The sequence below is a fragment of the Trichechus manatus genome, unplaced genomic scaffold, assembly GCF_000243295.1.
Source record: "Trichechus manatus latirostris isolate Lorelei unplaced genomic scaffold, TriManLat1.0 scaffold00126, whole genome shotgun sequence".
NCBI classification, from domain to species: Eukaryota; Metazoa; Chordata; class Mammalia; order Sirenia; family Trichechidae; genus Trichechus; species Trichechus manatus.
In genome coordinates, this window is record NW_004444062.1 from 2,930,710 (window position 1) to 2,946,979 (window position 16,270).

The following is a 16,270-nucleotide window of genomic DNA, read 5'->3' on the forward strand; positions in this document are numbered from 1 at the left end:
CACACTGTTTGGGTTAATTAAGACCATGAGGAAATAATTGTGCAAATTGAGACTATGACACAGTCTATAAGAAAACTGACCTTCAAAAAGTCAATACCATGAAAAAAAGGGGGGAGAGTTGTTATTCTAAAATAAGAGACTTAAGAGACATATCAATTGCAATGCATGGTCCAGATCCTGGCTTAAAAGAATTAAAACCATTATAGACAACATTTTGGTGAAATTCAGAGGAATGTTGTTGTTGTTGTTGTTGTTGTTGTGTGCTGTCAAGTCAATTCTGACTCATAGCGACCCTACAGGATAGAGTAGAACTGCTCCATAGGGTTTCCAAGGCTGTGATCTTTACGGTAACAGATCACCAGCTCTTTTATCCTACAGAGCCGATGGTGGGGATCGGAACATATTCTGGTTACCTGATGATATTTTTAAGAGTGATGATGGCATGGTGAAGTCCCTGGGTGGTGCAACAGTTGATGATCTTGGCTAGTAACCAAAATGTTGGCTGTTGGAGTCCACCCAGGGGTACCTTGGAAAAAAGGCCTGGTGATGTGCTTCCAAAACAGCCATTCAAAACCCTATGGAGTCTGTTTAACAAATGATGCTGGCATAACTGGACATCCATCTGCAAAAAAAAGAAACAAGACCCATACCTCACACCATGCACAAAAACTAACTCAAAATGGATCAAAGACTTAAATATAAAATCAAAAACGATAAAGATCATGGAAGAAAAAATAGGGACAATGCTAGGGGCCCTAATACATGGCATAAACAGAATATGAACCATAAGTAACAATGCATAAACACCAGAAAAGAAACTAGATAACTGGGAGCTCCTAAAAACCAAACACTTATGCTCATCAAAAGACTTCACCAAAACAGTAAAAAGAGAACCTACAGACTGGGAAAAAAAATATGGCTACAACAAATCCGATCAGTGTCTAATCTCTAAAATCTACAAGATATTGAAAAACCTCAACAACAAAAAGACAAATAACCAAATTAAAAAATGGGCAAAGGATATGAACAGGCATTTTGTCAAAGTAGACATTCAGGCAGCTAACAGACACACGAAGAAATGCTCATGATCATTAGCCATTAGAGAAATGCAAATCAAGACTACAATGAGATATCATCTCACCCCAATAAGGCTAGCATTAGTTCAAAAAACACAAAATAATAAATGTTGGTGAGGTTGTGGAGAGACTGGAACACTTATACACTGTTGGTGGGAATGTAAAATGGTACACCCACTTTGGAAATCGATTTGGCACTTCCTTAAAAGCTAGAAATAGAAGTACCATACGATCCAGCAATCCCACTCCTTGGAATATGTCCTAGAGAAATAAGAGCCATCACACGAATAGATATATGTACACCTGTGTTCACTGCAGCACTGTTTATGACAGCAAAAAGATGGAAACAACCTAGGTGCTCATCAATGGATGAATGGGTAAACAAATTATGGTATATCCACACAATGGAATACTACGCAATGATAAAGAACAAAGATGAAGCCATGAAACATCTTATAACACGGAGGAATTTGGAAGGCATTATGCTGAGTGAATTTAGTCAGTCACAAAAGGACAAAATTGTATAAGACCACTATTATAAGAACTCAAGAAAAGGTTAAAACACAGAAGAAAACGTTCTTTGATGGTTACGAGTGTGGGGAGGGAGAGGGGTATTCACTGACTAGATAGTAGACAAGAATTAACTTAGGTGAAGGGAAGGACAGCACACTCTACAGGGGAAGTCAGCACAACTGGACCAAACCAAAGCTAAGAAGTTTCCTGAATACAACCAAACACTTTGAGGGACAGAGTAGCAGAGGCAGAGGTCTGGGGACCATGCTTTTGGGGGACATCTAGATCCACTGGCATAACAAAGTTTATTAAGAAAATGTTCTGCATCCTACTTTGGTGAGTGGCGTCTGGGGTCTTAAAAGCTTGCAAGCGGCCATCTAAGATGCATCAGTTGGTCCCAACCCACCTGGAGTAAAGAATGAAGAACACCAAAGACAAGAGGAAAGCATTAGCCCAAGAGACAGAAAGGGCCACATAAACCAGAGACTTCATCAGCCTGAGACCAGAAGAATTAGATGGTGCCTGGCCACCACCAATGACTGCCCTGACAGGGAACACAACACAGAGTCCCTGATGGAGCAGGAGAAAAGTGGGGTGCAGAACTAAAATTCTAGTAAGAAGACCAGACTTAATGGTTTCACTGAAACTGTAGGAACCCCAAAAGCGTGGCCCCTGGACTCTCTGTCAACCCAGAACGGAAACAATTCCCGAAGCCAACTCTTCAGACAAAGATTGGACTGGACTGTGGGATATAAAATGATACTTGTGAAGAGTGTGCTTCTTAGTGCAAGTAAATACATGAGACTAAATAGGCAGCTTCTGTCTGGAGGCGAGATGAGAAGGCAGAGAGGGGCAGGAGCTGGTTGAATAGACACGGGAAATTGGGGTGGAAAGGAGGAATGTACTGTCACAGTATAGGGAGAGCAATTAGGATCACATAACAATGTATGTATAAATTTTTGTATGAGAGACTAACTTGAATTGTAAACTTTCACTTAAAGTACAATAAAATAAAAAAATTAAAGAAAAAGAAAACCCCTGGAGCACAGTTCTACTCTGACACACATGCAGTCACCATTAGTCAGAATCAATTTGACAGCAACTGATTTGGTTTTTTAATGGCATGGTGATTATGTAGGAGAATGTTCTTATTTTTTGGAAATGCATGCTGAAGTATTTAAAGGGAAAGGGGTCTGACGAAATACTAGGTATGTGTGTGTGCGTGTATGTGTCTTAAGCAATACAGAAAATGTTAACAATCACTAAAACTAGGTATAGGTGCCTGGGTTTCTTTGAATCAATCACTCTTTTTCTTTCCTTTTTTTAATTTATTTTTTGAATGTTTAACATATGCATAATAAAATCTTGTTTGGGAACTATGGCTGAAAGTAGTTCAGCAGCCCAGGGAAGTGCTCAGGCCAACAACCTTCCATTGTTTCCTCATTTATTTCTAGGAGTATTTTTTCATCATTGTTTTCACTGATGACAGTCATTGAGTACCTTGAAATCAGTCACTTCACTTATAGTCAATTCACTCTCTCACCTGCTGACTCCACATTAAGGACACTTGCCAGCCATCACATCAAAAGGACACAGCACTGAGAATGGGCAGGAAGGAAGGGTCAAGCCCCTTGGCTTCCTGGTTTCAGGCAAAGAACTGGAACTAAAGGCTCTGCCAGGTACACAGAGTCCTGTAACAGCTGTAGATCTGTCTGAAAATGTAATCGATTTCACTACTTGATATTCTAATAACTAAATAATTTTTAGCTAAGAATCAAAAGTAACCACAAAACTGTTGTACTTTGCCAGAATTTTAGAACTCAACTTTTAAAAAGGCACCAAACTCAAGTAAGGAAACTACTAGAATCTACCCAAAGAAGATATTACATTACCAAGGAAAATAAAACATGGTGAAATGCTTATTATAAAGATAGAATGATCATTTTTTTAAATGGCCTATCCTTTAAAAGAGAAGCCCTAGTGGTGCAGTGGTTAAGTGCTTGACTGCTAACCGAAAGCTCGGCAGTTCAAACCCACTGGCCACTGTGCAGGAGAAATGTGTGGCAGTCGGCTTCCATAAAGATGTATACAGCCTTGGAAACCCTATGGGGCAACTACTTGGACCTACATGGTCACTATGAGTCGAAACTGACTCCACGGCAATGGGTTTGGTTTTATCCTTTAAAAAGGAGGTCTGATTTGGGTGACACAACTATAAAGAAAAGCAAGGAAGTGATTAATGTAAAAACTAGGAGACTGATTTTCAGGAAGAAGGGAAGGAATTAATAATTGGGAGAGAGTACAGGAAGGGATTCCAAGGTGGTAAAATTCTATTTCTTGACTTGGGTAGTGATTACAAGACAGTTTGTCTTAAATAATTCACCAAGTATAAATTTAGGATTCCCTGAGGGGTTCAAAAGGTTAAGTGCTCGACTACTAGCTGAAAAGTTGGTAGTTCAAACCCACGTAGAATTGTCTCATAGACAAGCCTAGAGATCTGCTTCTGAACACGCTATGGAGCAGTTCTACTCTGCACACATAAGGTTGCCATGAGTCGAAATCGACTCGACAGCAACTAACCAACAACAAAGTATGTATTTGTTTTATGTGGTTTTCTGTAACTGTGTTATACTTTATAATTAAAAGGTTTTAAAAGGGGAGCTGGAGATTACAGACTAACCTTCACACTGGCTCAATCTTTTTTTTTTTTTTTTCTTTTTTCCTCTCTCTCTCATTAGTAACTAAAGAAATTTTCCATGTTGGTAGTATTCAGAAAAAGACCTTGTAGTTAGGAAAATCACTTTAAAAATTTTTTTTTTATTTTGAATATAACAGAAATACATCTCTATCTAAGAATATTCTTCAAGCCCACTATTAAAATGGTACTATAATCAATACAGTGCATTCCTACTACATAGTATATTTTAAAACAGACATCTGACTATTGCTCAAACCCAAACTGTTTGGCTTTGGAAAATAAAAAAACATATGGTCTTCTGAGACTTTGCCATTTGGATGACTCTAGGTGGGCACTTGGGACTGAAAATGACCATGGTGCCCCTACCCTTATCTTCTATCAATGGTCCCTTTATTTGAATCACACAGTTGTCTAATGATACCTAGTCAGGGTTGGCTGGAGGCCAAAAGTCAAGATAACTGGATTCTACCACCTTCTCCTAATAGCCAAGGGCTTCTAACAAATCGCTTCACTTCTAGAAGTCTAAAATTACTATGCACAAATCTACAAGTTCTTTTGAACTCTCATCCACCCTAGCCTCTCACCTTGAAATTATGATAATAATAGGCTTATTTACTTCCCATGAGGTAGTCAGAACCACCATATTTGGTTATTCAGATTGTGCCCTGGCCAAGGATGCCCAGCTGAGGAGACAAGTTGCAGCAGAAACTAAGCCTGAGCTCTCAAACCATGCACCTGGAAGTGGGTTGTTGACCTGAAGGTTTCATTTTTCCAATTTACATAAAGCCACTGTCTGTACCTAAGCCCACAGAGTCCACACTGAGGGGATGCCTTTCTCAAATTTACACAGTGATGCTCTATGGGCTAACAGGGTGCACTGATGAAAGTGCTATGGTTATTGCGGTTTTCCAAATGAGGAAACTGAGTGTCTTAGTTATCTAGTGCTGCTATAACAGAAATAACACAAGTGGATGGCTTTTAACAAACAGAAATTTATTCTCTCACAGTCTAGGAGGCTAGAAGTCCAAATTCAGGGTGCCAGCTCCAGGGGAAGGCTTTCTCTGTCAGCTCCGGGGGAAGGCCCCTGTCATCAATTTCCCGTGGGTCTAGGAGTTGCAGGGCAGAGACCCCTGGTCCAAAGGATGCACTCTACCCCTCGCTCTTCTTTCTTGGTGGTAGGAGGTCCCTCTCCTCTCTGCTTGCTTCTCTCTTTTATATCTCAAAAGCGATTGACTCAAGATACAACCTAATCCTGTAGATTGTGTCCTGCCTCATTAACATAACTGTCATAGTCCTGTCTCATCAGTACCATAGAGGTTAGGATTTACAACACACAGGATAATTACATCAGATCACAAAATGGAAGACAACCACACTATACTGGGAATCATGGTGGGGCCAAGTTGATACACATTTTTGGGGACACAATTCAATCCATAACACTCAGGCATAGGCTACTGAGTAATTTATCTAATTTCACATAGCTTGCAGATAGCAGAGCCAGGGTTCTAGGCTGAGCAGTCTGGCCGCTGATTCATGTTACTAAACAGTATCCTATACATGTTTGTGTCCCTAGTGATTTTTCCTTATTATCAGTTGGATTGCAAATAAAGACCTGACTCCCCACTGCCTATGACACTTGCTTCTCTCTTTAATATGCCTTTTTTTCCAAACGTGGAATAAGAAAACAAATCCTCAAATCCTGAAAAATGCCAAAATGCCTATAGATTTCTCATCAATTCACTCAACACCACGGGGGTGAAATAATAACAATCTTGGTGTTGTCACAGGATTTGTATCATTGTTTTTAAAAAATCATCACGTATAACTCAATCCCCTATGGAATGAAAAATAAATATCCATTAATGGGTGGGGGGGAGGACAGAAGGAAGGAAAAAAGGATGCCTCATTTAAGACTATTAGACATTTCTATAACAAACTATTTTCCTACCTATCTTCCTCTGGCTCTTTAAACTTACAAATAATGTATTACAACAGGAAATCTGTTCTTCTGGCTGAGGTGTGATGAAGACAGCAGGTGGTAATCACAGTCCACTAAGATGCCATTTATCAGTGGGATTCATTAACACAGCAGTGTGGTGGCTGCCCTGACTGATAAAGCAGCAGCCATCTTGGTATGGACCAGAGTGGACATTTTTCACACTCTGTATTTAGCTCTCCTTACCTCTGCCTCCGCAGTGGTTAAGAGCTACGGCTGCTAACCAAAAGGCTGGCAGTTCAAATCCACCGGCCGCTCCTTGGAAACCCTACAGGGCAGTTCTACTCTGTGCTATAGGGTTGCTATGAGTCAGAATCGACTCAATGGCAACAGGTTTGGTTTTTAGGTTTTGGTACCTCTGCCTTTACAAACAATGCCCACATCCACAAGGAAGAAGGCCTGTGTCCAGGGTATTATAAAGAAATATAAGAACACAGTGTAATAACTGGACTACCCCAGTGAAATCAAAGGAAAAACAAGAAGTCTATCTATTCTTTATAAACATAATAGGTAAGAGCCACGCTTGATCAAAAGTAATTTTTTTTTTTTAAGTAACAAATGGGACCCTCTTCCACATATCATCTTAAATGTCATTAACCAAAAGACTGTGGAGAGGAATAAAAGAAAAAAAAAGATTTAAAAGGTAACTGTTATTATTATGATATCACTTGCTATGTTCCGAAGGCACCCTGGTGGCACAGTGGTTAAGCGCTCGGCTGCTAACCCAAAAGTCGGCCATTCGAACCCACCAGCTGCTCTGCCAGAGAAAGATGTGGCAGTTTGCTTCCGTAAAGATTTACAACCTTGGAAACCCTATGTGAGCAGTTCTGCTCTGTCTTACAGGGTTACTATGAGTCGGAATCAACTCAATGGCAGTGGGTTCGGTTTTGAGTTTGAGCTGTGTTCCAAGGGTCTTTGATTGTATTTTAGAAATTCCTAATAACCAAGTAATTCCAAGAGATAGTCTAGAACCAATGGTGTTCTGGTGAATGCTTAACAACTGGTTCTTATTGGAGGGCTGGGGGGGAAGTGCTGATGTATAGCATTTGCCAATCTGCATAGTGTAAATACTTCCACCATGGCCAATTTCAAGCAATCTATCTGATGCCACTGAATGCAGAGGGGAGAAGAGATGGTCACAATTTTCTCTCCCAAACTGTAGAACCAGCTCCAGACACCAATGGGTGCTTCAATCTGTATTATATATAAATATTATCGGGTTAACAGTTAACATAAATGTAGTATTCCAACTACATTATAATTTCTATATATCCATGACATTAGAAAATTTTGTCAAGTAATGGTTGGAAGCAAAGCATATTCTATGTAAACACTTAAATGCTTCTAAACTTGTATATATACTCTTATCCGTAAACAGTCGAAATCTTATAAAAAGGTAAAACTTTTATGATATAAACCTATCATCCTTTAAGATAACTGTTTCCAATTTCCTGGCTACAAGTAGGATATAAAAATCAAACATGAAAGGTCTCCACTAAATTCCCCAAAATTGGTGTAGTAACAATAACCCAAAAAATAAGTCTTATCCAAGCATTTAAAATCAAGAATAAAAACAGTTTCCTTTTGTTCTCCTAATGTAACCGTTTCCTACCCATGGAGTAGGCTCCAATTTTCAAAAGCTTGTACATTCTCCAGTCCTGAGGTAAAAAACATATTTCTTCCTCCTCCCCTTCCAGGAGAGCCAAAAATTATAACAAAGCTAATAATCCTTCGTCCCCAATCCATTCTAGTATACAGCAATGTGAGTTTTAACTAAATAAACTTCTAGGTAGCTAACCAGACTGTAATAAACTTTTAGAGGACAAAGGGAAAAACATACCCCACTTCCAACCTAATAATACATACGATCCAAACAAGAATCTTCAATACACTGCTAGGGAGGTAATAAGTAGAACTAGCAAAGTGGACCAGTTGTTTTTTTACTGCTGATTTACACAGGAAGCTGTTGTTTGTGAAAGGAAGAGAAGGAGGACTAATGCTGTTTGAAACAATCAACAGCTCTGTTCTTTATTTTTTGTTAATTGCTGGAACACCTGCTGCCTCAGTCTCTTCAGTCTCATCCATTATGCAACATTTTGGTGGCGATGGGACTGGGATATGCTAGTAAACACAATGACAAACCTGAGGGAAGACAAAGATACAGCCCCAACATCTCAAAGAACATCAGCAAACAGCACACACTTTTTCTCTTCCCCTCTGGGTATTGGCAGGTCCTGAAAAGGTACATTAAAGCCAAACCAGTTGCCGTGGAGTGGATTCTGACTCACGCGACCCTATGTGTGTCACATTTACTCTCCAGTCTACCCAAAAGAGGAAACGCTTACAGCAGCATATCCCGAAGCGTGCTCCACAGAGTCGTCCTTCTACAGGATGTTAACAGATATGATGCAGAAAAAAAGACTCCATGGTCAAGTAAGTTTGGGGAATGCTCTATTAAAAATTTTTAACCTTGATCTTCTTGGAGCTAATAAGATGGTAATGTGAACTGAGATCCTCCCAAACCCACTGCCATCTAGTCGATTCTGACTCATAGCAACCCCATAAGACAGAGTAGAACTGCCCCATAGGGTTTCCAAGGCTGTAAATTTTACAGAAGCAGACTGCCACATCGTCTTCCCACGTAGTGGCTGGTGGGTTCGAACCGCCAACCTTTTGATTAGCAGCTGAGCGCTTTAACCATGGTGCCACCAGGGCTCGTCTTCTGAGATCCTCCAGTAGGGGATAAAATATAGCGTTTCCCAGTCTGTTTAAACAAGACCCCTTTACGAGAAAAGTCTCAGGCAGGTGAGAACAGTGCTCAGTAGAACTTGCATTAGGAAATGCTGGCTTTCCACAGTGCTGGAAACTCATGGGCTGGGGGCTAAGAAGGCCCTCGTATGTGTGGCTTGGCCTTGTGTGACTGTATTGGCCCACATGGTGCTATAAGAAATTTCAATCAAAATTAAAAAAAAATTTTGAAAACCAGCATTTAAAAAACAACAACAAAGTTTTGGGTTTTTAAATTTTATTAATTTTTTGCTTCTCTTGACAAAAAGGTAGACCAATGGGCAACACTGTGCCTACAGACCTGCTTACTTTATGCAGAATATTTTAAACCATCAAGAAATAAATCATATAGGGCATCTAGGTTACAATCAAGTTCAGGAAAGAAAAATTTCAAGTGTGCGTTGTGTATAGATGTTCAGAGAAATGAAACGAGGTGAGCGAGAGTCGGGTATTAAAGAGAGAAGTCTTCGGAAAAGCGAGGTTGGGCTCAGACCAGCAGGGAGAAAGGAGGAATGTGTGCAGAGCTAACGGAAGCTCCAAGAACAAAAGCACGGGGCTGGAACCAATAAGTCATAAAAATAGATCACAGGCTGCTTCCAGATATAGAATAAAGACACACGTGCCTGACTTTTTAATTTGAAATTTTAATTGAGGAACTCAGCAGCCAGGAATTTTAACAAATAAGTAGGTCTGAGACATGGATAGGGTCAAATTACGCCATTTGGTCAGTAAATCCAATCTCTGGGAGAATAAACACTAGATATCCCTTAGATATATGACTAAGTAATTCCCAAAGCAATTTCCATCAAACGCCAGATGCAAAAGTGATTACAGCAAAAATCCTCACCAGTTCCACAGACCTGGGGTAGCAGACTCCAAGAAGTCAGTAAACCAGTCTGAAAATAATTCTGGAAACTTGGAGAGCCTATTACTAAGTAAGAAGCAGAAACAGATTTTCAAGCGCTCACTTTGAAATATTGAGCATTGTTCCACCCGGATCTTTCCACCATCCTAGTACATTTACTAAACACCAGTACAAAGTGAGTCAATTTCTAAAATAAAGCTTGGCCTTGCTAGAAGTCATAATCATAGTTTAACCTCACCACAATGAGATTAGCATAATCTAAAAAAAAAGGATACAAAAATACATTTTAATCAAGCAGTTAGAGTTAGATAGAAGCTCAAAAATGTGTTGGCTCACCTGAGTTAAGATCTAATTGCTGCTATTCAGGATTTTTTTTTAAAATCTCTTCGATTTCTATTACTTTCACATAATAACTATTTCAAGGCATCTACTAATGACTCAAAACCCCAACCTCCAGCCTTGCTTTACTAGATTTTCAGCAGACTGCCTTGTTTTTGAAAGATTGGCATCCTCAGACACAAATAACATCACTCTGCAAAATCCTGGGAGCCACTAGCATCTTCCCTAACCTTATCACCTCCCTTTCTACCTAAGGAAGAACTATCTCTCTTTCTTTATACACAAGTCCCTCCAATCCATGTCCTTATTCCTGCTGCTCTCTCAGTCTGATCTCCTCCCTCTCTCTTATTTACACAGCTAACCAAACTCCAGGATTGTTACGGATTGAATTGAGTTCCCCACTAAGAAACATTGAAGTCTTAACCCCTGTACCTGTCAATGTGACCTTGTTTGGAGATAGGGTTTTTCTTTATGTTAATGAGGAGTTGGGCAGGTCCTAAATCTAATCCCTTCTGAGTGGTGTCTTATAAAAAGAACAGAATTGACACAGACACACACAAGGGGGAAGTCACCATGTGAGGATAATCTACAAGCCAAGAAACACCAAAAATGCCTGAGGCTACAGAAGCTGAAAGGCTTTTTCTCTAGAACAAACAGAAAGAGAGCCTAGTCCTGCTGACACCCTGAATCCAGACTTCTGGCCCTTGGAACTTTGAGAAAATAAATTTCTGTTCATTAAAACCCCCATTTGTATTTTTGTTACAGCAGCACTAGGAAACTAAGACAGGGATCTTCATGAATACCTCTTTGCCTATGGCAGTTTTGATTCAAATATTTTTAAATGTTTTCTACTGCCTAGAGTTCAAGTCCTAACTCCTTAGACTGCAGGTCAAGGAACTTGCTATATGAGTCTACTCCTTGGGAGAATTCACTACACATAATCAAGGCCCTTTGAACTTCCTTATGCCATTTATCACGTCTGGAATACCTCTGCTCTTTTTTATGTCCAACCTCATGTTCAAATCTCAAGATGCAAATGCCCCAATAAAATTTCCCTGAAGCTCCCATTAACCCCTATATTCCTAAACCAAATTTCTCCTTGATTCCCAAAACATTTATTATTCTTTGTACTTGAAATAAGATAGGATTATGATCAGGAGATCTACTCTTAAGCACTACCTCCATGCGGCAGTGGAAGAAGGAGATCCAGGAATCAGAGAACTGGACTGCAGATCTAGTTCCCTCTATGACTACTGCATCCTTTGGCATGAGACCAGAAGAACTGGATGGTGCCCAGCTACCATAACTAAATGTTTTGATCAAGGACTCAACAGATGAATCCTGACCAAAAGTGGAGAAAATGTGGAACAGAATTTAAAATTTCTTACAGAACCCAGATTTACTGGACCCATTGAGGCTGGAAGGCATCCCAAATTTGTTGCCCTGAAAAGATTTTTGAACCTTCAACTGAAACTATCCCCTCAAGTCATCTTTAAACTAAACAGTTTAGCTAAATTAGTAAAGAATATTTGCCTTGAGCACTGTGGTCTTTTAAAGAATTATCTATATGAGATCAAATTGACAACAGTAATTCTAATAAAACATAGATGAGTAGTTTATGGGGCAGTGAGTCTAAGCCAATGGTGGTGAAAAATGGGAAGAGACAGCCAGAATAGTCATACAAGGAGAAGAATGTACTCAATGTCATTGAACTGTACATGTAGAAATTGTTGAATGGGTATATGATCTGCTATGTATATTTTCACACACAAAAAAAAAAACTACCTCCACCACTAACTAGCTTTGTGATTTGGGGCAGATATATCTGCTCTGTAGTTCTTTTAGTCCCTGTAAAATAATAGCATTGATCTTACAGCTAAGGATTAAATGAGATTATGTATATGTATATGATAGCACATTGAAAGCTGGACAAGATTAAACAAATGTAATTTATAAAATGCAATTTATTTTAAATTGTTATTAATATTTATCTGTTTTGTCCTTGTGTCCCTGAGTAGATTCATTCATTCAACAATTATTTACTGAGTACCTATTTTGTGCCTAACATTGTTCCAGGCACTGTAGATAACGGTCTCTAAACTCATGGCACATACTTTCTAGTACGTGAGACAGATAATAAACAGTATAACACACAACAATATAACATAATGTCAGGCAGTGATAAGACCTATGGAGAAAAATGGAGCAGGATAAGGGGATGAAGTGTCAGAGAGGGGACCGTCATTTAAGATATTTTAGATTGAAAAAGCTTCTCTGAAGAAGTGGCATGGGATCAGAGACCTGAATGAAGGAGGGAGTGAGCCATGCTAAGATCTGTGGAAAGAGCATTCCAGGTAGACGGAAGTGCAAGGCCCACAGGTGGTGTGAGCATGACTTGCCTAGCTAAGACAATGGCCAGTGTGGCTGGAATGGAGCCAATGAGGGTGGCAGGACTACAAAACAAGGGCAGAGAGGTTAATGGCTTTGTAGGCCACAAGAAGAACTTTAGAACTTATGCTTAAAACAAAACCAAACATGTTGCCATCAAGTCGATTCCGACTCATAGCTTAGTGCTGTTCAAAGCTCAAGAGAAAACTTTGAGCAGAGGAATGCTGCAATTTAGTTAGTACTTGAAAAAATTATGCTGGCTACTGTATAAAGAATTGACATGTGGGGAGAAGGTAGGCAAGAGTGAGGACAGGAAGATCACTGAGGACACAACTGCGTAGCTTAGGTGAGAAAGATGGTAACTTGGACTAGAGTGGTATCTGAGGAGGTGATGAGGAGTGGTTAGAGCTCAGGTTTGTTTTGAAGGTAGAGACTAAAGGACTTTCTGATGGACTGACCAAATATGAGATTTAGAAATGGAGAAGAGTCAAAGATGTCTCTAAGTTTTGGCCCTGAACGAACGGGTGTATGGTGGTGCAATCAGTTAAGATAAGGAAGACTGGGAGAGACATAGGTTTGGAAAGAAAATCAAGAGTTGTATTTTGCTCCTACTAAGGTTGAGATGCCTATATGATATCCACCTGGAGACAGTGAGGAGGCAGTTAGACATATGGGAGCTCAAAGGAAAGGTCAGAGCTAAAGATGTATACGTGGGTGGGGCCAGAGACCACTTGATGGAATCACCCATGGCGTGTGCAGAAAAGGGGTCCAATGACTGAACCACAGGTCTGACCAACAATTAAAAGTCAGGAAAGTGCTCGTTTCAGCAGCACTAAAATTGGAACCATATAGAGAAGATTAGCATGATCCCTGTACAAGAATGACACACAAATTGAAGAAGTGTTCCGTATTTTTTTAAAAAAGGAAAAACAGAAGGGTCTAGCAAAAGAGATCATAAAGGAATGGCCAATGAGCTAAGAGATCAACTATGAGATAGTGATGTCCTGGCAGTCAAGTGAGAAAAAATGTTTGAAGAGGGAAAGGGTGGTTAATGGTCCAGTGATGCTGAGGTTGTGTAAGATGAGAACTGGGAATTATCTGTTGGATTTGGGCAATGAAGGAACAGATAACCTAGACACAAGCATTTTCTATAGAATGGTGGGGATGACCACACACTAGAGTGATGAAGGAGGAAAAGTAAATTCAATTCTGAGTAGATACAAAGAAGTAGCTGGATATGGATGTGTACTTTAGAAAGGGCACATGCTGAAGAATGACCCAGTAAAGAAACAGAAGTTGACAATGTAGAAAAGAGGGATGACAACTGCAGGAGCAAAGAGCAACCTTGGAACAGGTGAAAGAATGTAGGTCACAAGTGCAAGGTCGAGCCTTAGACAAGAGCAGGGAGAAATCACTCATTTAAAGGAAGGCAGAATAAATGGATATAGATGTAAGGTCGATAAGTTTGATAGTGGGAAGATGAACAGATTGCTTCTCAATAAAACTAGAAGTCATCAGTTGAGAGTGAAAAAAAAAGAATGGTCTCAAAAGTCGGAGGAAAGAAAAATGGGAAGAGTGAAGATAGTGAACTCACATATGGTTAACGGACAAGGGTGGGCTGCCCACTTGTTGTTCCTCCTTCTTTTCCCCCTTAAGCTCTCCTTCAAGAATCTTGACAGTTTTGTAGTCCTTGGATTAACAAACTCTCAGGACTTGGGCTTAAAGATGAGCCTGATTGATTGAGAAACTCAAGACCTGAGAGCCAGCAGATTTTTTGCAAGTTTTGCAAAACCAGCAATGATATTATCCTGAAAAGGATGTTAAAACTAAAATAAATGCTTTCCTGGAATATGTGTCACTGGCCATGCCTTGCAGGCTTTGAAAAATTCTGATGGCTGCAAGCATGGCAGGCAGCCCACATTCAGAGTCATCTTCATCTCTTACTTTGACAAGTACATAGGAGTCATTGATGAGTGGAACATTCCAGAGAAACAATATTTCAAAGACTTGGGAAATCTGTTACTGACTTAACAGCAGACACAAAAATTAGACCAGCATGGTAGGATTTCCGAGCTGTGACCATACTTCCATATTCTCGAGTAGTGTGTTGCTGTTGTTAGGTGCTGTCAATTTTCAACTCATAGCGACTCCATGTGACAGAGTAGAACTGCCCCATAGAGTTTTCTAGGCTGTAATTTTTATGGGAGCAGACCACCAGATCTTTCTCCTGCAGAGCTGCTGGGTAGATTCAAACCACCAATACTTCAGATAGCAGCTGAGCACTTAACCACTGCACCTCTAGGAAGTAATGTAAAGTATCCTATTTCCCCTGAAGAAGGGGTATGACCAACAGAGGTGGAGGAGTGCCTATCACCCAAAGGTGCCTGACTTTACTTCAGTTAGTGTGGGGATGATGGTTAAACAATATCAATGTCCAGCTACCAAGCCCACCTTACCAATTTCCCACCTCTTCAGAGGTAATATGATCTTCAGCCCCAGTGGATACACAAGATGACCATCAACCATCCTTACAAATACGGTTAAAGCTGTCCATTTGACTATGTTTCAGTGGAGCCATGATGACAAATTCTCTGGTGGATCTTTTGGAAATAAGGGTTTGAAATTGATATGATAAACAGCTTGCTTGGGTATCCTAGGGTAAGGTGACAGCTTTTTTTAGCCAGTGAAAATCCTATGGATCACAACAGAATATTGTCCAATATAGTGCTGAAAGATGAGCTCCCTAGGTTGGAAGGCACTCACAAGCATTCCAATGATCATGAAGTGGTACAGGACCAGGCAACATTTTGCTCTGTTGTGCACGGGGTCATCATGAGTAGAAGCAGATTTCACATCAACTAACTACAACAACAGGAGTGTATAACAGTAAACAAGATTCCAAAAGGTAGCCAGGGTGTGATCACCATGATGCAGGGCTGCAACCCTTACCCAAAACTCTTGGAGCTAATTTATAATTTCCTGGATTTTAGAATGGTAATATCATGTATGCATTGTCTACTTTGTTAATACCTCCAAGTGGTCAAGGGAAGCATACTGTCATCAAACACAGTATTTCTGTATTAAAATACATGAATGGTCACACTAAACGGGATAGATAAAGACAACAAATAGCTTGAAGTCATTTCAGATCAAGCCAAGGTTTTGCTACTAAATGAATTACAAACAAGAATAACAACAACTTCTAATTTTCAAAGCTTTTTGGATTTTGTAATCGTGTCCAAAGGATTATGGACCTATAAAATAAAAGCAAACATGCACTTTTCCCCATGCATTTGCTACATTGGACCATCAGGCTCCCAAAGAACTGTCACTTTCACCACATGAAAAACAAATAGAATAATGTTGATGGTTGAACAATATGATAAATGTAAATAATGTCACTAAATTGTACATATGAAGAATGTTGAAACGGCAAATGCTATTTTTACATATATATTACCACAATTTAAAAAAATGGAGGTTATCAAAATTTTGACAAGCATCAGGCAAGCACCATCTTTTGTGGTACAATTTGTGACACTGTATGAATGGTGTCCAGCATGCGTCAATGCTTCTGATTGTACTGGGATGAATGCTAGTGAGTA

The 16,270-nt window shown here is 39.8% G+C and overlaps 1 protein-coding gene and 1 pseudogene across 1 annotated transcript in view; one reads left to right on the forward strand and one right to left on the reverse strand.

The window, feature by feature from the left end:
- LIMCH1 (LIM and calponin homology domains 1) overlaps positions 1-16,270 on the reverse strand; it is a 455,814-nt gene that overhangs the window by 293,543 nt on the left and 146,001 nt on the right. The window lies entirely within an intron of this gene.
- LOC111822070 (uncharacterized) lies at positions 13,480-13,580 on the forward strand (annotated as a pseudogene).